Genomic DNA, 24,962 nt, shown 5'->3' with positions numbered 1-24,962 from the left:
TACAGGGCAGTTATCTCAAATGATATTGTGCAGAATACATCTTCAACTCTTTCAGCCGGGCACGTTTATTGTTGTTGTCTCATGACGATTTTATTCAGCTTACGAGAAACTTCAATAAGTGGACGGGTGAGATGTATAACTTTCATATTTTCCTTCAGAATATAAGCGTTATTGTTGAAGTACGGGTACATAATTATATTCGTCTGGAAGTAGAAAGAAAGAGATACAGTTAACACTCAGTAATTTCTTCAGCATTAAAGGTTTACTCTAAACTTAAAAAAAAAAAAAATAATAATAACAATAATCATCATCTGTACGCAGCAAAAATAATAGAACTAATAAGCAATTGTTGCAAATGTATTAAATTCGCAGTAATACTATTCATACCTCACCGCTGGCATAACGAAACACTGCCGACATCATAGCACCCTTTTCTTAGCATTTTATTTTGCATATTACACAAGCACATTCTCTAGTATGGTACATCATTTCAATAACAACACAGCTTACCCCAAAAAAGATTATAGGGTACAGACACGTAATATGCAGAGTAAAATTCCGAGGAGGAAGTAATACGAGGCCTTGTATGCTACTTAGAATACGACCTGCAGTGTCACCCCCTCCGTTAATGAGGTGGGAGGGTAAGTTAAGAGTGGAGGCCTGTCCGGCAAGTCTGTTTTCTCTCAGTGAGCAGACTTAAGTAGATTAACTGTCACTCCATCTATTGCCAAACGCCTCAATTCCGTAAGGGGTGGCCACAAACAAATCTCCTCCATGTCACCCTGTCCAACGCCATTTCACTGCCTTGCTCTCAGCTCACACCCCGCCTCTCTCATATACCTCTCCACTCCAGCCCTCCATCTCATGCTCGTCCTCTTCCTCCATCTCCCCCCCCTCCACCTCACTCGTATACACTCTCCTCGTTAGTCTCTCGCTCTCCATCCGCTGCACATAGTCAAGTAGATTAACAGTAAATTTATTAAGAGGATCTAGGGAAGATTTTACAGTATTCATGCTCATAACCTACGCGGTGGCTATGCGTTGATCCTGTATTCTTCTCACTTCACAATGGCCTACAGCTACCATCACTCCATTCTGAATGATGGGTTGATGTAACAATAGATTCACTCCATTGTGTTAATATGGGAAGGATGTTGAGCAGTAATAGTGTCTTTTTCTGATACTGAGCTCGGTGAAATGAGCTGCAAAAGTACGTTAGTTTGGATGAAGTTACAGTGAAAACGTACAATACGGCGTCCCATAACCATTCCCTCTGTAGAATTAATGTAGTAACCCTTAACCTCTGTCCAAGGACACCTTTTTCACTGTATTCTTGTCCTCGCCAAATTACTCTCTTCAAGTTAAGAAACATATCTCCTGCTGAAGGAATTTTAATGAAGGCTACACATAACCCCTTCAGGCAGACGTGTCTTCTAAGGTGCGTAAAATCAGGTGGTAACAAAAACAAACTAGGAAGCACTTAGAGAGAGCGTACCTCCACCAGTGTCATTGCCATTAGAAAGGCTCCAGATCCGGATCAGTGGATATGGGATCCGGATCCGGATCCGTCCCCAAATTTAATCAATTATTTCTTTTCCCATTTCCCACCTTTCCACAAAATTTAATTGAAATTCATTGAGAACTTTTGGAGATATTGTGCGGGATACTCCGGATCCGCATCCGGACCAGCCCCTAAATTTAGTCAATTCTTTCTTGGCCTATGGGACACTCTTCCACAAATTTTAATCAAAATCCTTTCATAACATATTGAGTAACCTTGCTAACAGACCCGAGAGTATAGGATAAGGATCCAGATCCGGAACCGCCCCCAAATTTACTCGATTATTTCTTGTTCCATGGCCCATCTTTCGACAAAATTTCATTGGAATTCATTGAGAACATTTGGAGATATTGTGCAGGATACTCAGGATCCGAATCCGCCCCCAAATTTAATCATTTCTTCCTTGGCCCATGTCCCACCCTTCCACAAAATTTAATCAAAATCCGTTCATAACTTTTTGAGTAATCCTGCTAACAGATATACAGACAGACAAATAAACAAACAAGCAACAAACAGGCAAACCAACCAATGCCGGCAAAAACCTAACTTCCTTAGCGGAGGTACGTATAAAATGTGTCATGGTAATGACGGGGATACTCACTTCCAAATGGCTAACGCTTTTTTTTTTTTTTTTTTTTTTTAGCTTATTCTTGATTAACTCTGCCAACAAGGTTATGTTTTACCCCGCGTTGGTTGGATTGTCTGTCTGTCAGTCTGTCTGTCTGTCCTTTAGCAGGATTACTCATAAAGTTTTGAAAGGACTTTGATGAAGGTCTGTGAAAGGGTGTTCCATGGACTAAGGAATAAATGATTAAATTTTGGGCTGGATCCAGATTAGGATCCGGAGTATCCCGCGTAATATCTCCAAAAGTTTTCAATAAATTTCAGTGAAATTTCGTGGAAAGCTGGGTCATGGACCAAGTAAGAATTTACCTCGTATTGGATTTTGGGGTGGTTCCAGATCCAGATCCGTGATTATGCAAAAGTTATGAACAGATTTTGAAGAAATTTTGTGGAATGGTGGGCCATGGGCCAAGGAAGAAATGATGAAATTTTGGGCCGGATCCGGATAGGATCCGGAGTATCCCGCACAATATCTCCAAAAGTTCTCAATGAATTTCAATGAAATTTTGTGGAAACTTGGGCCATAGACGATGAGAGAATTGATAAGATTATGGGGTGGATCCGGATCCAGATCCTACATCCAAGGATCCGGATCCTTTTTGATGGCAAATTAATTGGCGAAGTTATGCGCTCTCCGAGCGCTTTCTAGTGCTATAGCACTAGAAAGTGCTACTAATATATTCAGCTTAGCAGAATGCCCTGGTACTGAAGAGAAGTAATGAAATCTTCTCTAACCATTTCACCTGTTAAATTTTCTCTTAAGTTGCGTAAAATAGGCAAAAGAAGGAAGAATAAAATGAATTTTAACGAAAGACTCTGTGGGAAGGGTTTAGATTATTCACCCTAATAACCTAAATGGTGACCGAACCTTCGTACCGATATGCCTTCACTCGTCCATGTCCATAATGATTCCTTTACAATCGTCTCTGCAATTACTTTTTGTATATATATTTTTTCCTACTACAATTAAACAGATTCATTCAGGAGACTAAAGTCACAAGTATATGGAGTAATTATTCATGCTGAGACTTACACATTTTTACACATCTTATGGCACGTCAAGGATTTCTTTCCATGCAACAATTGCCAGCAAATACTGTGAAATAATTAGACGATTTTCACACATGGTTTAGCTCCCTGGCCACAGAAACATCAGTCGTACCAAGGCCAATTCACAGTATAGGAGAGCCCTTCGTTAATAAAAAAAAAAAAAAAGTCTTTAATTTTGTTTCTTTTGATTTTGAAAATGGAAAGGATAGATACAGCCTTCATTCAACTTTTTTCCTACAATAGGTTCCTTCCAAGTCGAATAAATCGCCTAGAGGTAGCAAGAAGAAATCAATACGGGACCTCAAACCACTCAAGGGTATAAGCCCTTTGTTTGCGACTTACCTTCTTTGCACTGTAATTAAGCTGACGTTAGATGACTTTACAATGTTCATAATAACTTACAACGTCGAAAGCACGGGAAAACTATCGCATTTAACATTCTGGCATAAAAAATAAAATTCGAATTAATGTCGTCTTTCTAACGACGTTTTTATTAGCTCATACAAACTCACCAAATTCAAATGTTAATCAGATAAGCTCAAATATTTCCTAAGTTCGATAATTTCCAGGGAAACTAAGTGATGACCATGCCTAGCAAACTGATGGTGTGTGTGTGTGTGTGTGTGTGTGTGTGTGTGTGTGTGTGTGTGTGTGTGTGTTTTCCCAAGGCAACCCTTCCCTTAACCTTCGTGGATGTGCTGGTCTCCCAAAAGTAGGTGAAGAACTCAAGTTGTGAAGTTTGTGAAGCTGTCCGTGTAACCTGCATCTGTGAGATTCCATCTCAAATAGCGCTTACGTGAAAACTGGGCCGATAAATTTTTGTAGGATTTTTTTTTTTTTTATGATACTTTGTATTTTATTTTGATTAACGACTGACAGAGTTATTCTGGCTAACGACAGACTACAGTCTCAAGTTAGGAGAAAGCCATCAGGGTGATGGACTTGGAATGAATCCCCACTAACCCTTTGTGTTTTGTTCTAGATTCTACGCAATCATATTCAGCATAGGAAGTACCCACTGGGGTGAAAGGGTTAATCATATTATCGATCCTGCTGGTCTTACTAGTCTGGGATTCCCCCGCATTCATCTTTGTCAGAATTATGTAGAACCGAATTTGGAAAGACACTAAATGTCACATTTGGCTGTGATTTGTGAGTCCTCTTACCGTTCACTTAATCTCTCTCATCTGTTACCCTTACTCGTAAATCCGCTCAGGATTAGAACAAGCAAGTCTAATTCATTAACCTTTCTGTCTGACGTTGCTTTTAATATGTTATTCTTCCAACCAACGCTTTCATAAAAGTCTTTCCTAAGTTCCATAAAAGCCTCTGAAAGCAGCAAGAATAAAACAAGAAATCCGTCACCGGATTGAATGGTTAATCTTTTATGTAAGGTATACTTCAAACTCCACAGCCCAACGTACTCAACCTGCCTGTCACGTTGAAGATGCTTTATGCTGAGATGCATACATAATAATCAACTGTGCAAGTTATCAGTCACACACAAACACCACACCATCACAACACAATTAAGCACGGACAAGGTATTACCACACCACACTATCACACTTCATCGCCGAACAGTTCACCACTCAAAAATCAGCACCACCACACTATCAGCCAGTCGCCTCAATATCGAGGTGGCCACGAACAAATCGCCTCCATGTCATCCTGTCCAACGCCATTTCACTGACCTGCTCCCAGCTCACACCTCCCTCTCTCATATACCTCTCCTCTCCATCCCTCTATCTCATCCTTGGCCTCCCCATCCCTCTCCCACACTCCACCTCTCTTGCATCCACTCTCCTCGTTAGTCTCTCGCTCTCCATCCTCTCCACATGGCCAAACTATCGCAGAGACTCTTCCATATATATATATATATATATATATATATATATATATATATATACGCTACTGCTTATACAACTGCTGTGATGCACTGTACTTTGAGAGAAACCGGTGCAATTAGAAGTATGGAATCGTCAGCATATGAGTGGATAGGAGAGAAGCGTAGTTCAAGAAGTCATAGATAAAGACGATTGCTTTGCCCTTCTGTGGTTATTTAGCTTAACAGGGGCCCTCCATCCCATCCGTATTTTTCACTTATTTCGGCGTCATGAGCTGGGTCTGCCTGAACATGTGTGGTCATTAACACTATAGCTCTTCACCTGTTTTTACTGGCAGGGCCTAAAAATGTCTTTTAACCACAACTTTCGTTTTCATCATACTTGTTTTCATCCAAACTTTCAAATTCTCCTAACTCAGATCAACTATAATTTCTTCTGTTTCCTCTTCTTATTCACTGGAAAGAGCAGTGTTATCAGCAGGTCTAAGGTTATTCAATCACTCGCCATAGATGTTCATTCCCTTTTCATCCCGTTATAAATTCCTATAAAAATCATCCAAGCATTGTGTGAATGAGCTTTGGTGAATTTGTATCAGATGTTCCTTCCTAATTTCATCCCGTTATAAATTTCTATAAAAGTCATCCAGGCATTGTGTGAATGAGCTTTGGTGAATTTGTATCTCTTCACTGACATCTGTAATTATTGTGTTATATGACGGCGGTACTATATTAGTTACATTCGAGTGCCTAAACATAAGTTTCTTTTACACCAAGTCTTCTGTTTGTTCTCTCACACCAGCTGTTACAACTGAATAAAATACTGCCTCAGAACCACAAAATGCCATGAACGCTGGTTTCTTATTCGTCTTTGTACTGCTGTTATGACATTGGGTCCGTGTCTTGGAGGGGGAGGGCGGAGTCTCACCACATACTACATTCCTCAGCAGGATGAAATAAAAAGCTTTTACGTTCTAACTCCCGACTTCCAACAGTCTTCTCTCTCTCTCTCTCTCTCTCTCTCTCTCACACACACACACACACACACACACACACACACACACACACACACACACACACACCTGAAGTGTTTTTACCTCACACCCTTGCTAATACGATCATGCCGAATTCTGGATAGTGGCTTTTTTGGAGGTGAAACCAAACGATTCCAGCCAAATGCAAGCTCCAGCTGCAATGAAAGAAGCACTTTTAAGGATGAATGATAAATTTTTGAATTCTGTTTCTGTGAACCATCCAGGCCATTCATGCAAGCTCAGAAATGTCGGAACTATTTTAAAAGCAATCGAGAAACGTTTGATGGTCATGTGAATGAGGGATGAAAACTGCGTGTAACCATTGCATTCATTCTGCCTGGCCTCAGCAACACTTCCCAGATTAAGTATGAATTTTTATTCGAATAGATACTTGTGCATGTATGTATCTATCTATCTATGTATGAACGTACGTATGGATGTATTTATGCATGCATGCGGGCAGAAAGGTATGTAGATCGGTAAGTAGGTGTATTTATATGAGCTTATGTGTTTGTGCATATTTATGTATGTAGGCAGGAACGTTTGTAGACGTACGCTTAGGTAGGCAAGCATCTCGTAAGGAAGATCTGGGGATATGTATATATTTAGGTAGATAGTTAGGTAGGTACTAGCATTCAAAAGCTGATATATGAAGATTTACAGTACATCTCATTTTATACTTATTATAGCTGCAGGGCTTCAAGGAACAGGCCTACTCATCTACATGTAAATAACGAAAGAAAAGCATTCGTGAGCCGAATGCTAATTGCCCACCAGAATATGCTGTTGGTCATGTCCAAGTTTTTTGGCCATATTTTGATACACTGAAGGTTCCATGTTGATAGCTCAAGCCGTTCGTAAGATGTAATGGTGCTAAAGACGGGCGATATAAACTAGTTGACCTTTGGCACCATTTTGGTGACCTTGACCTTGACCCCGAGTGTCTATATTTGAACTCGGCCAAGATTTTGGACATACCTTGAAACACTGAAGGTTTCATGTTGATAGCTCAAGCCGTTCATGAGATATAACGGTGCTAAAGGCGAGTGATAAAAACTAGTTGACCTTTGGTAGCCAATTTGGTGACCTTGATCTTGACCCCGAGTGCTCATTCTCGATCTCGAAGATTTTGGCCATATCTTGGTACCCTGAAGGTTTGATGTCGATAGCTCAAGCCGTTCATGAGATATAATGGGAAAATACATACACACACACACACACACACACACACACACACATAGAGAGAGAGAGAGAGAGAGAGAGAGGTGGGCAAAAACATTATCGCTCCGCATTTGAATGCGTTGTCACCGCGATGGGGAGACTAACATGAGTCAGGTCACCTGTTACACTGGCTCAGCGCTGGATCCTCTTCCACAAACTAATCGTCCTAAGCCAGGCTTACAACAATTTGGTATAACAAACACATTCTTGCACCTCGTCTGACAGACAGCTTAAGATTAATTCCGTATCATAGCCTAGGTTTGTTTTTTTTACAAGAACAAGAGATATGCACCTTACCTTATAATTCCTACGAAACTGAATGACTTGCGATAAGTTTCTTCCTGTAACTAAGAGTTGTTTTTTGTAGGGGGAACAGGAGACATGGGAACACTCTGCACTCTCCTGTCCTTGACCTTCCTGTCCTCCCCCCTTCCCCCCAAATGTTTACTCCTGGAATTTGTCGTAATTTTGTTCATGGATAGGGGTATAGAATACACCGATTAGTTTAACTGCAGCATTCTTGGACTCTTCTTTAGTTTCCACTCTTTTCATCTTAGATTTCACGAAGACATGTGAGTTATTTTTATAAGTACAGAGAATCTGTGGAAGCAGGCAAAACAGTTATTTTATTTAAAAAGGGTCTGAGTGGGATGTAACGCGATATCCTATAACCTACTAACTTGTTGAGGTATCCTATACAGGAATAGTATCTTGTGGTGACTGATTGAATCACTAATCGTCAGTCTTCGGTAAATGAGATGTTGTTTGTTCTTGTACTGTAACCCATTTCATTTCATTACTGGTCAAAAGCCGCCCCACTACTGCATTGCCTGATGGTGGCTGAATTTTAACAGGACTCTGCCAATAATATCATGGGCAGTTTCAGTATTGTTATTTATACAGTATATCCCATTTTGTAGACCTAATCGTGCCAGATCTGAAGAGCGTGATCATAAGTGTATTTGCTGAGAAGAACTATACCCTCCTACTGAAATTGGTAAATCGTGAATTACAACAGCATCAACTCCATTGGACCCTCTACATATGCCTGAAGTGGTGCGTATATCCCTGGTGGAATTTGATAAAGTGATCACAGCATTTCCTCTATTACAAAGTAGGAAACCCAGAGGGTTAGAGACTAGGCTATCGTCGGTTTGATCATTTAAGGCTTAGGAGATCACCCCATATCCCTGATAACATATAAATAATATGAAACAGAACAATTGTAATTAGGTATAATACACAAAATTAACTACTATGGATGAGATGCTAGAAGCCTCCTGAAATACGAGAATACATCTGTTGGCTGTATACAGGACTTTCGCTTTGGAATCTGAACACTCTGTAATTGCAGACTCGTCCACGCCACTCTCTATCCTCTCTCACTCGTCCACGCCACTCTCTATCCTCTCTCACTCGTCCACCAACGCCCTAATTGAAGCTATGACCATTAAAGAACATAGTTCGGTTGCATCTTTAATATCAACATTCGTTTCTGTTCCCTCCCACTGTAACTCCTCCTCATCTGTGGGAGAGGATAAGTCAGTGAAGGCTATATCCAATCCCTAATGTCTCTCGTATGCTAACACACTCGTCTGGAAAGCAAGAATAAATAATCATAGGAACCGTAAAAAAAAAAAAAAATGAAGCTAACAGACGATTATATACAGAAAGCGGGTAATAATGGTATACTACACTACCAACAACAAATCTAAAAAGGTAAAAAAAAATTTATATCTATCTATCTATCTATCTATCTATCTATCTATCTATATATATATATATATATATATATATATATATATATATATATATATATATATATATATATATTTACTTTATGCCGACATTTTCCTAGACTTTAATATAATGGATACTTAAGAAAGTGCATTAAACTTAGGACACATGGTACAATCAACCTGCCTCCCTTGTGTACAACCATTGCCACAGCTGGAGCCAGGACCATAAGTCTTGGCACTTGTTGCTGCCTACACACACCACCCATTATCACAGTCGACACTCCAAGTCAGTCAGTAGAGTACGACTAATACCGACTGTCGCTCCAACGCCAGCCAATTCCTCTCGTATACATCTGCCTCATGTATCCGGCTGTCGCATACCAATTACCATCAAGGCTGGAGACGACAGCCTCCCCGAGGATGGTTCGGTGCACCAGGACGAAGGACCTGCCGGTATGCAAAACGTCCCCCACCTCTTTCCTTATCCCACGAAGGGAGAATGATAGACTACGAGCAACGTCAGCATGCGGTCCGCCGGGTTTGTGTTTAGAGGAGCCTAGTATCATAACAATGCCTCACTTACGTAAATACGCCAAATACAACTCACTATGCGCAGTCTGTAATGCAGCCCCTCATATCGGAGCACACTTACTCATCTAATGCATCCCATTATCTCAACTGACCACCATAATCTCTACAAATGATCTCAGCGAGAGCCATAACACCACTATCGTTAACAACAACAACAACAACAACAATAACAATAACAACCGTAGCTACCATGCGTCTTAGTCTGCATTCAAGGTGATACAGTATATGATGCTTTGTGGCACTTCTGCCTTAGGGGTTTATCTTGCATATTAGCATGCTGTTAAATGCAGTTGTTATCATTTTAATGGTGTTAGAGAGCAACGCGTTCCCATGATTTTGTACAAACCTCCAGCATCTTCCCTATCACCTGAAAGAACGACAATGAACTGAGGAAGAAGTATAATTTAAGCCTGCGGTTCATTTCGTTCAAATCGGAATGAGTCAGTGACTGCAAGTACTGCTGTTGCTACTATATCTTCAGTATTGATATAATTTGTTTCAACAAAATGCAAAATGGTGCGTAGATGTATTGTTCTAAATAAATAAGGAAGTTAAAATGTATTATGAAATCTCCAAAGTCACCTGGAATACGCTAAGTTTCACGATTGATATGTTCACCTCACCAGTGAGTTATGTGACTAAGTTTTATTATCACCCGCCTTTAGAAGGCGGAGCAGTAATGTTTTTGCCTGCCTTTGTGTGTGTGTGTGTGTGTGTGTGTGTGTGTGTGTGTCCCCGCCCATTATATCTCATGAATGGCTTGAGGTATCAACATGAAACCTTCAGGGTATCAAGATATAGCCAAATTCTTGGCCGAATTCGAAAATGGGCACTCGGGGTCAAGGTCAGGTCACCAAAATGGCTGCTAAAGGTCAACTACTTTTTATCACACGACTTTAGCACCATTATATCTCATGAAAGGCTTGAGTTATTGACATGAAACCTTCAGGGTAACAAGATATGGCCAAAATCTTGGACTTGGCCAACAGTATATTCTGGCGGGCGATTAGCATTTGGCTCCCGAATGTTTTTCTTTCTTTATGTTATTATTTAACCTTGTCTGTATCTAAATGCCTCATTTTAATTTGTTTTGTTACCTCCAGACGACTTAATTCATCAACATAGAAATTTTCACGCAATTAGATGGGGTGATGATGTGATTTTCTTTATATTTAATGCAATGACTTTACTGCACTTTATTTTCAGTTGGTTTTATTCAGTGTAGGGGAGACTTTTTGCACTGGGAAAGGCATGTAGAACCTTCATTAACCCCTTCAGTGGGAGCAGTCATTTATGAGTCGTTTGGAAATTGCAACACGAAAACTAATGGCATCGTACTGGGTAATCAGTTTATGATTTAAAAAAAATAAATAAATAAAGCTTGGCTGAGGACACTTAAAAGCTATCACTTCCAGAGAGACAGACAGACGAACGACCGTTCATTTCTTGATGGCCAGTGATATTGCATTTAAAAGAACCCCGGTTAAAGACCTCCTTCGGCGGCCTCCGGTGGCCTTCGCTTGATGTCAAGTCAATTCCTATTTTCAGTCGAAAGGTAACAGAAATTTGAATAACTCATGCCGTGAACGTGACGGAGCGAGGAACTTTCCCTTATTTTTATCCTGCTGGGACACCCGTTGAGCAGAGAGAGAGAGAGAGAGAGAGAGAGAGAGAGAGTGAGAGGCACGATACTAGTGTTTGCTATTTTACTAAATTATAGGTTATTATACAATTATAGTATACAGTTTTAAGAGTATAAGGAGGGAGGAAGGAGAGGCGAGAGAGTGATTAGTACAAAAAGCACGTCATTCATCTCTCTTCTGTCATGCAGGTAATTCTAGTGCCGGACCGAGGAATTATCCATCCCCTCCACTAAAAGCATATACAAAATTAGAAAAAGAAGGCCAGAAATGAGTCATAATCGGGAACGGTGGCCCGATTGGAGTGGATATTGTTTTATTTTGCAAGTTAGAGCATTTGAACGGTTCCTTGCTCAAATAAAAATTACCCTACATTGCGCCTTTTTTTCTTTTTTTTATGTGTTACGGTAACAAACAAACATACAGCAGTCGGATCATTATAACGTACATGGATGTCACCGGCAATGGGAAAGAAAAGATTGAGGAAGACAGTTTGAACCCAGCTCATGTACTTCCTCTTGTCTGGCAACACAGCCCGCCAACAAGTGCTGTCACCTCTCTGTTAGTCTTCCATTAATTTTGGTTTTAATCAAGCTACCCACAGAAGATATCATTTATACATCTTCTTATATGCTTGCGCAAAAGTTTTACCTAAGACTTTTTCTAACTTTGCAATTCGAAAAGGTTCTCATAGACAGAGTAGAAGTATTTGAATGTTGCAAGAAAAATCATTAAAAGGCTCTATATGAGGTCCTGGAGCTGAAGGTGTTCACACAGTCGAGCACTATCTTCCAACACAGTTGCTGTCCGAGTTGTTAACCCCTTCACTACGGTGAAGTGCTTTTATTTTTGTTACAGAAGAAACTAAATAGCGTTGGGGAGAGTTTTGAACTGGATGAATTATATATGTCCTACATCACTCCCACTGAAATTAAAAATCTTTCATAAACTGAGTATGATCGTCTTGTCATATAGATAAACTGAAATGAAAATGACATCGTGAAGAAAAGTTAACCCATAGAAAACAACAAACCTCTGCTAACCCGAGTAAATTTATGTGGCTGTAACAATGTCAAAATACAGAATGGTCGAACCACCCTGCCTACCAAAAGAACCTGCTAAAAAGTGATGTCATCTATGACAAATAATAACCCAAAAGCGACGATTTAGCAACCGAATGTGATTATATGCAGTTTTTATTGCATTAATACTGTCTCGAAAAGATGGTTGACCTTTCAGGAAAATTCTCGCAGTGAAGGTATTTGGAAATAATCTCCATCAAATTCCTTTGGTCAGTGAATGTACAGTGAGGTTGGGTGGTGAGGAAATGGAAAATGTGAGTACTTTTAAGTACTTGGGTAGTGTGATGAGTAAGGATGGAAGTTTGGAGGGTGAAATGCTTGGAAGGGTACAACAAGGAAGTAAGGTTTCTGGTTCCTTGAAAGCAGTGACAAGAAACAGGGAAGTGAGCATGGTAGTGAAAAAGTTACTGCAAGACAGTATTGTGATACCAACTCTAACGTATGGAAGTGAAGCTTGGACGTTGTTTGAGGGACACAAGTCAAGAGTGAGAGCAATGGAAATGAGTTATTTAAGAGGAGCCTGTGGAGTCACATGGAGAGACAGGCTGACAAATGAGGATATCAAGGAGCGGTGTGGTGTGGATGTGGATGTGATAGGAAGCGTTAGGAGGAACACACCGGGGTGGTTTGGCCATGTGGAGAGGATGGAGGGTGAGACTGACGAGGAGAGTGTATGTGAATGAGGTGGAGGGGGGGGGAGAGTGAGGAGGAGGTCGAGGATGAGATGGAGGGATGGAGTGGTTAGGTATATGAGAGAGGGGAGTGTGAGTTGGGAGCAGGGCAGTGAAATGGCGGGGGACAGGGCGACGTGGAGGCGAATTGTTTGTGGCCAACCCGTACGGGATTGGGGCGTCTGGGAATAGATAGATAGATAGACAACCATTTCCACAAAGATAGGTATAATCTTCAAGTGGTAACAAACAAAACTAAACGTCGACGGACCGAAGGACGTGAAGAATCAACACTTTCCTGCCCTCCACTGGTTAAAAAATAACCCACAAACGACGATTAAAAAATAACCCAAAAACGACGGTTTAACAGAACATTGTACAGGCACAATGCTTACCAAGTGTCATATGAAGATTCGCAACACCTAACACCTCTTTCGTAGAGAGGTCTACACACACACACACACACACACACACACACATCTAGGCTATATATCTATATATTGCCAGACGACTCAATCCCGTAAGGGGCAGCCACAAACAAATCGCCTCCATGCCGCCCTGTCCAACGCCATTTCACTACCCTGCTCCCAGCTCACACCCCCGCTCTCCCATATACCACTCCACTTCATCTCTCCATCTCATCCTCGGCCTCCCCTTCCCTCTCCCCCCCCTCCACCTCACTCGCTTACATTCTCCTTGTCAGTCTCTCGCTTTTCATTCTCATCACATGGCCAAACCACCTCAGTGTATTTCTCCTAACGCTTTCTATCAAATCCACATCCACACCACAACGCTCGTTTATATCCTCATTTGTCAGCCTGTCTCTCCACCTAACTCCACATGCTCCTCTCAAGTAACTCATTTCCACTGCTCTCACTCTTGACCTGTGTTCTTCCTACAAAGTCCAAGCTTCTCCTCCATACGTTAGGGTTGGTATCACAATACTGTCATGCAGCGGCGTTTTTTTACTTCCATTCTCACTTCTCTGTTCCTTAACACTGCTTTCAAAGAACCAGCAACCCTTCTTCCCTGCTGTGCCCTTGCAAGCACTTCTCCCTCTAAACTCCATGCTTACTCATCACACTACGTAAGTACTTAAACGTACTCACATTCTCCATTTCCTCATCATAAGGCCTCATTCTACATTCAGTGGCTTCAATTCTCCCGAAGACCATAACATTAATCTTCCCTACATTCATCATCAGATTCCACTTCTTACGCACTCTCCACAACTCATTCACCAAGCCTTGCAGTTCCCCTTCGTCTTCATAGAACAATACAGTACCATCTGCAAACAACGGCCCAGGGAGTTTCCAAACACTGCCTTCTCTCATTAGGGTTGCTCTAACATCCACTGCCCTACTTTGTATCTCTTTTATAACCCCATCCATATACAGATTGAACAACCATGGGGACATGATACATACCTGTTTCAATCCTACATTCAGATAGAAAAATTCACTCAGTTCACTTCGCACACGCACTGCAGCCTTAACTCCCTCTTACATACTCTTCACGGCAATCAACAATTTTCCATTTACTCATATATTCTTAATACTTTCCACATCCCTTGTCCATCCACCCTGACATATGCTTTCTCCAAATCCATGAAGGCTGCACACAACTCCTTTTCCTTCTCTAAAAACTTTTTCACAAAAGATGTACGAATGAACATCTGATCTACACAACCTCTTCCCATCCACAAACCTCCGCGTTCTTCTCCAACTAATTTCTCTGTTATATTCCTAACTCTGTCAATAAGTATCCTACCATATAATTTCCCATTACACTAAGAAGACAAATACCCCTATGATTGCCACACACATACCGGTACATATATATACAGAGACAGACAGACAGACAGACAGACAGATTTATCAACACATCAGGACTCCTGCTTAGCCCCACGCAACTCGCGTGCGATGTGTGTCTCTCCAGTATATAAAGACGTTCGTGTTCTGGCTGGAATGGATTAAAACTGCTCTGTCACATGCCGAATTGCGTGGGGCTAAGCAAAAGTCCTGATGTGTTGAAACTGAAATATATCCTCCCATAACGATTTACCTGGTCAATCATATTATTCAGGTGGCTTAGCTTTTATCACGCCATGGTGTAATAGTAACTCCGTGACTTTCATCTAGAAGTCTCTAGGTCGATTCCTGGCCAGGAGCGAATAAATTAATATATATATATATATATATATATATATATATATATATATATATATATATATGTGTGTGTGTGTGTGTGTGTGTGTGTGTGTGTGTGTGTGTGTGTGTACACAAGCATGTAATGTGTATCTCTGCAACACATAAAGATGCTTGTATTCTGGTGGATATATATATATATATATATATATATATATATATATATATATATATCATCAGATTGAGTATCCACTGCAGGACCGGCATATCCCGACCGAAGTCGGGACGATACAGCCAATGTATCTCTACCAAGTTGTTTAGGCTGTCTGGTAGAGATTATATGTATGGTGAGAAGTGCTTGTAAGTGTAATTGTAGTGTTGGAGTGGCTTTGGATGTGTCTGTAGTCTGTGAACCAAGCGTAATCGGCGGGAGCAAGCAGACTGGGTGCAAGCATACTTTATTGTAAGCGACATGGTTCAACCACAGCACCCCTTGTGTCCGCCAATGCAGTACGTGGCCGGGTGAACACTCCCAAAGTTTATTATCCTGGCGGGGGAGAACCCTGGTTCACCCGTGTACGAAACGCACACTCTACCACTGTACCACAGAGGCTCCATATATATATATATATATATATATATATATATATATATATATATATATATATATATATAATAGAACATTCTTATATTTTATTCATATCGTTCTAATACTATCATTGTTTATATAAGTGAACTAGAGGATACTAAAATATGTGCAGAATAGATCGTTTTTAAAGAGGTGTTACGAATTGTCTAAATTTCTTAAAGTTACCTAGGATACGACCTCAGCCTCAGGTTAGGTTGCAGTAGGTCTGTTCTGCTACACTTCTTTACACTCCTCTTCCGTCACTGGCTCGTTATACAATCTCAAAAACAACGCACAAACGACGCCTGAGCCAGCAAGGATCGGGATGCCTTTTTTTTTTTTTTTTTTTTTTTTTGTCATGGCTCAAGGGTTGACTCGCAGAGCTGGCTATATCTGTCGCCGGGAAGGGAATTACAATGTTTGTCGTCGGCCGTATCCTCGAGGATTTGATTCCCTTTTACTGTAATTGAGCGGCGGCCTCGGATAAGGACAGGAAAGTGAAGTAAACAGGATGATATTGTCAAATACTTCTGCTTGCCGACACTCGGCTACTCCTGAAACTTGACTACTCTGCCGTGATTACCTTATAGTCTCCTTGGTTACGTATAAAATCGACCCTCCACTCTGACTACGCTTGCCATCAACTGAGCTGAAAATAGTTTGACTCTAAGGCTGGGAGTTTCACACTTCACGCTTTGTTCTTTCAATCCCTAACTCTGGTGACGGCTTGTTTGTTTTTTTGTTTGTGAAACTGAACAGGCTATAGGAATAAGATTATTGGCTATGAGTATTATTAAGTATGTACTCTTTAACTCTTCAATACAATGACGCCCTACTTTATTCCTGCTGAAGCTTGCTGTTTTAATTCACGTTAGGGAGACTTATCGAACAGAAGGCTTCAGATGCAGCCTTTGGTAAACTCTTCACAACTGGCGGGTCCTTCCTAACATGAATGAGATAGCCGGGAAGAATCACGAATGAGAGGAAAAGGTCTGTCATCATAATAAAATTATTCATCCCCTCAGACAAAGCACATTATATTTGTTTCTGTCTTTCGGCTGCCAGACGATTTTTCCTCGTTCGAGAGTAGCCTAGGTCAGGAAAGTATCTCCACAGGTTAATAGAATCCTATGGTAATGGCAATAATGAAACAACATTTACGACGGCATCGTAGCGAAATAACTGTGTGTGTGTGTGTGTGTATATATATATATATATATATATATATATATATATATATATATCATCCGGACCTCCTTTCCCACCCTAGGGCAAGGTGAAGAGTAATAATGTCCAGACAGACCAAAAATGTCCAATTCAATAGGCCACGCTTCCATTCACTCATTATTCAAGCCCCCGGAAGCCTGGCTCTATCGGATACGCCAAAAACATTCACCACGTTCTATAGCTTCACATAATCGTATCCGATAGGGTCAATCCAGGCTGCCTCATTAAAAAGGGGTGCTGATTCCCTGATCGCGCACTTCTCCTCACAACATTCATCCAGCCAGCTTGATCTCTTGTCAGTTCTCTAGCCTCACCGACTTCCAAACCTCTCTTCCTCACACACTCATCCACCATATCTCCACACCTTCTCCTTGGCCTACCTCGCCTCCTCCCTCCTCCAAATTCGCTCAGATATACCTTTTTCACCACTCTATTGTTATCCATTCTCTCCACATGACCATACCATCTCAGTACACTCTCATTGATTCTGGTGTCCACCGACTTCCTCACTCCACATCTTTCACGAATCACATTATTTCGTATCCTGTCCACCCACTGTCCTCCACATACATTCCTTAGGAGTCCCATCTCCACTGCTCTTACTCTTGACTTTTCATTTTCATGCCACACCATAGTCTCACTCCTATATGTTGATGTTGATACACACTCCCTCATGTAAGCCTCGTGCAGCTGCAACACTGAAGCCTCTGTTTCTTATCAAGGCTTTCATTGCACAAGCTACTTTTCTTCCTTGTCTCACTCTACTTTCAACTTCGTTTGCACATTGTCCTCTCTCTTCAATCACTGTATCCACGTGTTTGAATTCTCTCACCAGTTCCAGTCTCTCTTCATTCACTGTAACATCGCACTGGGAGTCACCTTCTCACTCAATAACCATCACTTTACACTTTTCTACATTTACTCTCAAGGCACGGCGCTCACACACATCAGCAAATCTCTGCACTAGCCTACCAAGTTCTTGTCCGGTACTTAAGCATATTCTCCATTATTATACCCGACTTCCAATCCTCCGGGGCTCACCTTCCTCCCAGACCATTGTGCACATCTTACATATTCATTCTACTACTATCTCTTCCCTATGCTTCAGCATTTCACTGCACACTCCATCACTTCCTGGGGCTTTCCCTATTTTGACTTTCTTCATTACTTCCACTACTTCCATCCTATTAATTACTTTTTCTCTTCTCACCGCTCATTTCCCAGGCACTTATATTAGCATTACTTTCTTTTTCTATGTTCAGCAATTCCATAAAGTGCTCTCTCCATCTGCTCACTTTTTCTTCCTTCTCCACTAGCAATCTACCATGTTGATCTTTCACTCCCCACCTTACTTCCTTATCACCTTGTCTAACACTATCTCTTTCCAGAACATTTTCTTACAATCCTTCCACTTCGCACTCAGATTTCTTCCAAATTCCTCATCCATTCTCTTCTTACTCTCCCTTATGTCATTTCACCTCTCTCTTCCTCTCTACATGTAACTCTCTCTTCCGTCTCTCAACTTCCTCCACACCGCTGTTTCTCATCTATCCACTATATGCTTTCTTCTTTTGTGCCATAGCCTTTCTCACTTCTTCAATCCACCATGCTGTTCCTTGCGCCCTCTTTTGTCTTCTCTTCACCCTACACATCACCTAACATGCTGCACAGATTTCTTATGTAAATATCTTGTACACATTTTCTATGTCCCCCATCTGCTCCGAATCATATTTACCCAATCGCTCCTCCAGTTCTCTCTTATATTCTGCCATTTTTCCATCATCTGGCAACCTTTCTATCCTACTTGTATGGATTACTTTCTCCTGTCCATCCCTTCTCATACTCCTCCGTATCATTTGAACCTTGACTTTCACCACCACCATGTGGTGGTCAGAAAGGCCACCCCCCCAACCTCTGTATGCTCTTGCATCCATTACACACCACATTCTATCATCCACACACACATGATCAATCAATGCCTTCCGTTCACTCGCCACATATACCTGTGGATCATTTTGTCTTTTAAGGGGGTATTGACTATCATCAACGTCCTCCTTGCACAAATGTCCATTAGATCACTGCCATTCTCATCCACTTCTGTGAGCACATCCCAGTCTCCAACTACTCAATCCGCCTTCATATTCCTACTTTTCCATTCATATCTCCAGTAAAAAAGACTCTCTCATTCCTTTCAAACTTTTCCACGCATGTTTCCACGTTCGTCCAGAACTCTTCTTTCACCCTACTTGCATGATCTTACAATGGCGCATACACACATACACAATCACCCATACTCGTTGCCCAACTTCCAATCTTACCCATACAATCCTTGAGCCAATGGATCCATACTCTCTTATATTCTCCTTCCATCTCTTGCACACAACAATACGAACTCCTTTTGTCCTCTCATTCTTACCAACTCTCACACATATACCCATCCATACTCCCATTCTCTCACAGTCTCACCTCTCCATTTTGTCTCCTTTAATCCACATACATCCACTTTTGCATCCTCAAGCACCTGGACAATCTCTCTCATCATTCGCATCCCTTACATTCCATGTTTCAATCCGGACCATGTCCTTTGTTCGGTCCTTAGTCGTCACCTGTTGGTAAGTCCTGGTCCGAGGCTTCTTGTTCGTATTATTAGTTATTTTTTTTCCGGGAGGGGCACTTACCCTCTGCTAATCCACCTGTTGTCACGTAGGGACCACGTGTTGGTTGGTTAAAAGGTTACCACCCAACTTTGTAAATGATATCCTGGTTTACAGGAAATCATTTGTCTTGCTACTCAGTGTAGAGCTACCCTAAAATAGAGGACTGCTACACTAAGGTGGTGGATGATGGGCGCCCCCACCTTTACAAAAGAGATGACTCTAAGATCTTAGCAGCTATTGACCCATTAGCTTATTACTAGTTAATCACAAATTCATCACAAAAGCCTTTACTAACACAATATCAACAACAAATTTGGAAGAAAACTAACCTCGTGAACAGGCAAGATTCCGATGATAGTATGCTACTACTGATCATCTACACACAGTGAATCTGCTCACTGAGAAAACTGTGGAATATAATAAACCACTGTGCTTAGGTTTTGTTGATTACGAAAAGGCTTTCGGCTCAGTGGACCACATAGCAATTACAAATTCACTGCGAGAACAAGGAGCAAATGAGAACTTTGTAAAACTGCTCGAAAACCTTTTATATGAGTAAACAGGGAAAGGCTACATTTAAAATACATAAAGACTCAGAAAAAATTAAGACGGATAAGGGTGTTCATCAGGGAGATAATTTCACCAATATTATTTACAGCATGCCTAGGAAGTATTTTCAGAAAGGTATCTGCCAGAGGAGATAACATACATGGAGAAAACCTAAACCATTCAAGGTTTGCAAATGATCTTGTCCTAATCTTTGAAAACAGCAGAGCTATGACCTAAACAGAGAAAACCTCAAAGCAGGGCTAAGATGTACCGGAGTAAAACCAATGAAATGTTTAATCCAATTACACCAAAGAGCATCATTAGAATAAGCGAAGAAATTCTTGAAGAAGTCAAGGAGTATAATTAGCTGGAGCAAATACAAAACTGACGAAAGATCATGATAGCGAAATAAACTCTCACATGACAGTTGGATGGAAAGCTTTCGGCCAACATAGAGACATCATGAACAGTAGTTTGCCGGTATGTATGAAACGAAAAGTATATAACAAATGTATAATCCCAGCTATGACTCTCGGTTGTGAGGCCTGGAAACGGCAAAATAGATGGAAAACACTCTAATCCGTCTTCAAAGAGCTGTGGAATGGTCAATGTTGGGTATATTTTTAACTCCTATGCTCCGTAGGTTTTTCTATGTCGTCCACTCCTTACTAAAGGGGATTTCCATGATTTTGGCAAAAATACCCTTACTTCAAACCCTAATATCTGTCAAATTAAAATACCTAGAGAAAGATATAAAGATGCATAAGACTCGCCAATTCTTCGTCTTTCAAATGAGAGTATCCTCAGGTCTCCAGGTGGTCTGGTTGGTGAGTAAGGATATTTAAAGATGACTGTTTTTTTGTGTTTTGACGGACTGTTTCTGAGCACGCTTCACTGCCAGTGGCCTTGGACTCACTGGCTAGCACTGGCAGCACTGACCGGAGTGGTAATTGTAGCACTGCCCCGCCTTCCTTCAAGGAAACTTGAAAATTTCCACTCAATCTTCGAATTTTCCTTACCATTGAAAGGATGAGTCATCACCCGTTCATGTGGCTCCCCATAGGGTTTTCTGCCCATTTCCCCATAGGTGTGTGGGAAGAGAATAGCTCTTTGATTTTCTGTACTCACTTCTTGCGTCGGTTATAAAAATTTCCCTCTACTACGGCACCTGTATTTGCACTTGACATCACGATTACGGGTAACTGCACTTTGGGAAGTAAATGCTCTAGCTGTTTCATGCAGTGTGGTTGAGAATGAGGTAATTACTTGTACTAAAATTGTGACTAATTTGTACTAAGGGGCATCTTGAAAATATTACTAATGTTATACACAACTTACATTCTTTGTAGTTAACATAACAAATACGGTTATTTTCACATATTCATCGTTATTTTCTGAGTAATGAAGGAAAAAATTTAGTTTTAACCAACCAGGTAATTTTCTTTCTCGCCCACGCACTCCTGGTATTCTTTCATGTAACAGGTACGGTTACTCAAGGTATTTCCAATCATTGTTTCAGAAATAACCATGAACAGTAACATTTATTGCACTGCACTTGTAAAACTTTTTATAATACACTTATAACATTTACTGGATATAACTTACATGTTACATTTCACTCATGTATAAAAAACACACACTCGTGCAAACCTGTTTACTATTTACAATTTCCCAAACACCTGTTCAGTCACTGAGCCCTTTCCCTGGTGGTAATGGCAGAACTTTCCCGGGAGTCGACGATGCAATCGGCCCCCCCGCATGTGGGGGAGCGAAATCGGATGAGGAGGATGAGGAAGACATCACTCTACACTCCACCAGTGCCGTGGACAGACTGAACCTCACGTCAGTGGGGTACCTTGGGCACCTACCTACCCAGTGGTTGTCATAGAAAATGGTCACGGGTTCAAAGGGTTGCAGGAAGATGCTTGCGACTATACACGTCAAAAGGAGTTGCTCCGCACCCAGAATCGTGATGGCTATACACATCAATCGCCGCGTAGGGTTTAAGAGACAGGAAAAGATCAACTTGGGTGAGAGATCAGACTAGTCAGAGACATTATAAAAGTTATAAAAATAACAGAAATGGAAGTGGGCAGGTTGTAGGAAGAATAAGGGATAACCGATGGAGCACAAGGCTGAATGACTGGACTACAAGAGATAGTATGCATAGAGGAAAAAGACCAGACAGGAGGTGTAGAGATGAGATAAAAAAGTTTGCAGGCAAAACGTGGCAGAGATTGGCTCAGTGAAGGAACTCGTGGAAAAGATGGTGGGAGGCCTTTGTTGGCCAGTGGACTTGCAATGGCTGGTGATAATGATGATGCACTCACGTACATATACTGTACATAGATCTCTCTCTCTCTCTCTCTCTCTCTCTCTCTCTCTCTCTCTCTCTCTCTCTCTCTGATGTGCTATTATACCATTTGGTGAAATAGCACATGATACGGAAGAATTTATCAAGGTGGTGGAAGTATTCCATAGTCATCTATACAACTCTGACGACAGACCAAGCATCGAAGAAAACCCAGTATCATCAGAAATTCCAGCCAAAGCCAAAGAAGAAACAAAACAACTTTCCAAAACATGAACAGATGTAGTGCATCATAGGACTTTATCACAGCAGATTAAAAGATGCAGGAATGACAGCCATGGAGAAACCATCAAAACTCTTTACGAAATGTCCCAGAGAAGGAAAAGTTCTAACAGTCTGGAAAATGCAATAATAATCTTAATTCTATAGCTTACATAAGATGGGAAACTTGAGAAATATTAAAAACCATTGACCAATAAGTCTGTTGTCATTTATATACATGCTGTTCACAAAGATTATCACCAATAGAATTTCAGACATGCTTGACACTAACCAGATCAGGGAACAAGCAGTCTTTCAAATTGGATTATCAAAGATCGACCACATTCATATAATATATTCAAATACCTGTGAAGACAAATGAGCACAGGAAACTGCTGTGTATGGCATTCATTGTTTACGAGAAAGCCTTCTACTCAGTAGAAATAACAGCAGTACTGAGTGCAATTCGTAAACATTGTGTAAATGAGATCTACTGTAGAATATTGGATGTCATATACCTAGACGGAACAGTGAACATTGTGCGCCACACATGCAATGGAAACATTCCAATTAAAAAAAAAAAAAAAAAAAATGTATGGCAGGGCGATACTATCTCACCATGTTTACTATCTCTGCATGTTTACAAGTATGTAGAAAGCTTAGTTGGGTTAATAAAGCGTTTAGAACAGGACTACCCACAGATTCACAGATATCACCGTTGTCTTTAGTGAATCGGGTGGACAACTGCAACAGTTGATACAGTTGACAGAAGCCTTAAACAGAGAAAGCCTTTGTGTAGGACTGAATATGAGTAATAAGAAGATAGAAAGTATGTTTAATAACCAGGCTTAAAATGAGGAAGTAAAAAAATCAAAATAAAGTTTTTGAATTACGTGATAAATGTGTATACCTAGGGCAACTTGTACATCTAACCCGTCAATCGAACCTTCAGTAAGTAGACGTATAAAGCTGGATTGGAGCGCGTTCGGAACACAATAATGTACAATAATGAAGGACACTCTACCATTGTCCTTAAAGCGAAAAGTTTTAGTCAGTGAGTTCTCCCCGCAATGACTTACGGCTCAGACATGGACAGTGATCGAACCGCTGGGAAGAAAGTTAAGAAGGACCCACAGAGGTATAGAAGGATCGATGCTACGAATCACTTTAAGAGATGAGAAAGAATCAGGTTGGATTAGGAAATGGACTGGAAAACAAGACATGCGAAAACCAATAAAGAAGAAGAAATAGCAGTGGGCGGGCCATATTTGTAGAGGACATGACAAGAGATGAACAAGGAAACCAACAGACTGGTTAATAACTGATTGAGAAAGACCAATATCAAAACCAACAACCAACAACCAGGTGATGTGATGAAATAAAGAATTTTATCAGGAGGTTCAGGGTTCGAGACAAAAAACAAAGCGCAAGTGATGAACACAGAAAATTCTATAGGGGTCTTAGGTTTCCGAAATGAAACAGCACAAGACAGAGATCAATGGAAGCGTTAAGGAGAGGCCAATATCCTGTAGTTGAATGTCAGGGGCTGATGAATATACATCTATATTTATTTATCAGTTAATCAGTCAACCTGTCTTTTTATCTGTCTACAGTACCTATCTAGCGATATATATATATATATATATATATATATATATATATATATATATATATATATATATATATATATATATATAGATAGATATAGATATATATATATTTATATTTATATTCCACCCCACAATGCGTATGGGATCATTTACTGTCAACCGGCTACATCATGCTAATGTCTGTACAAGGCTGCAACAGACTTAGGCACAACAAAGCAGCCACAAAGGTAGAATGTTGCTGGTCAGAAAGTGACCATGCGTGACACTACTGTAATATCTTCAAAATCTAGCAACGGATGTCGAGTTAAGCACATTTACTAACAACAGGAGTTACAGGGTCTTGCACGAAAACAATGCCACCTGGCCCAACTTCAAATGCTTACCAGCAGCTTACGTTAAGAAAAAATGTGATAATCTATAAGAAATAAATGTTTGTTGTTTGTTTCAAAGCAGATATTATCATTTTTCTTGTGATAACACTGAATAATTAAAATAACATATGTACAAATTCTCTCT

The sequence above is a fragment of the Coenobita brevimanus genome, chromosome 14, assembly GCF_032717465.1.
Source record: "Coenobita brevimanus isolate Jiangsu-jjx chromosome 14, ASM3271746v2, whole genome shotgun sequence".
Taxonomy (NCBI): domain Eukaryota; kingdom Metazoa; phylum Arthropoda; class Malacostraca; order Decapoda; family Coenobitidae; genus Coenobita; species Coenobita brevimanus.
Note: the sequence above shows the minus strand (reverse complement) of the source record.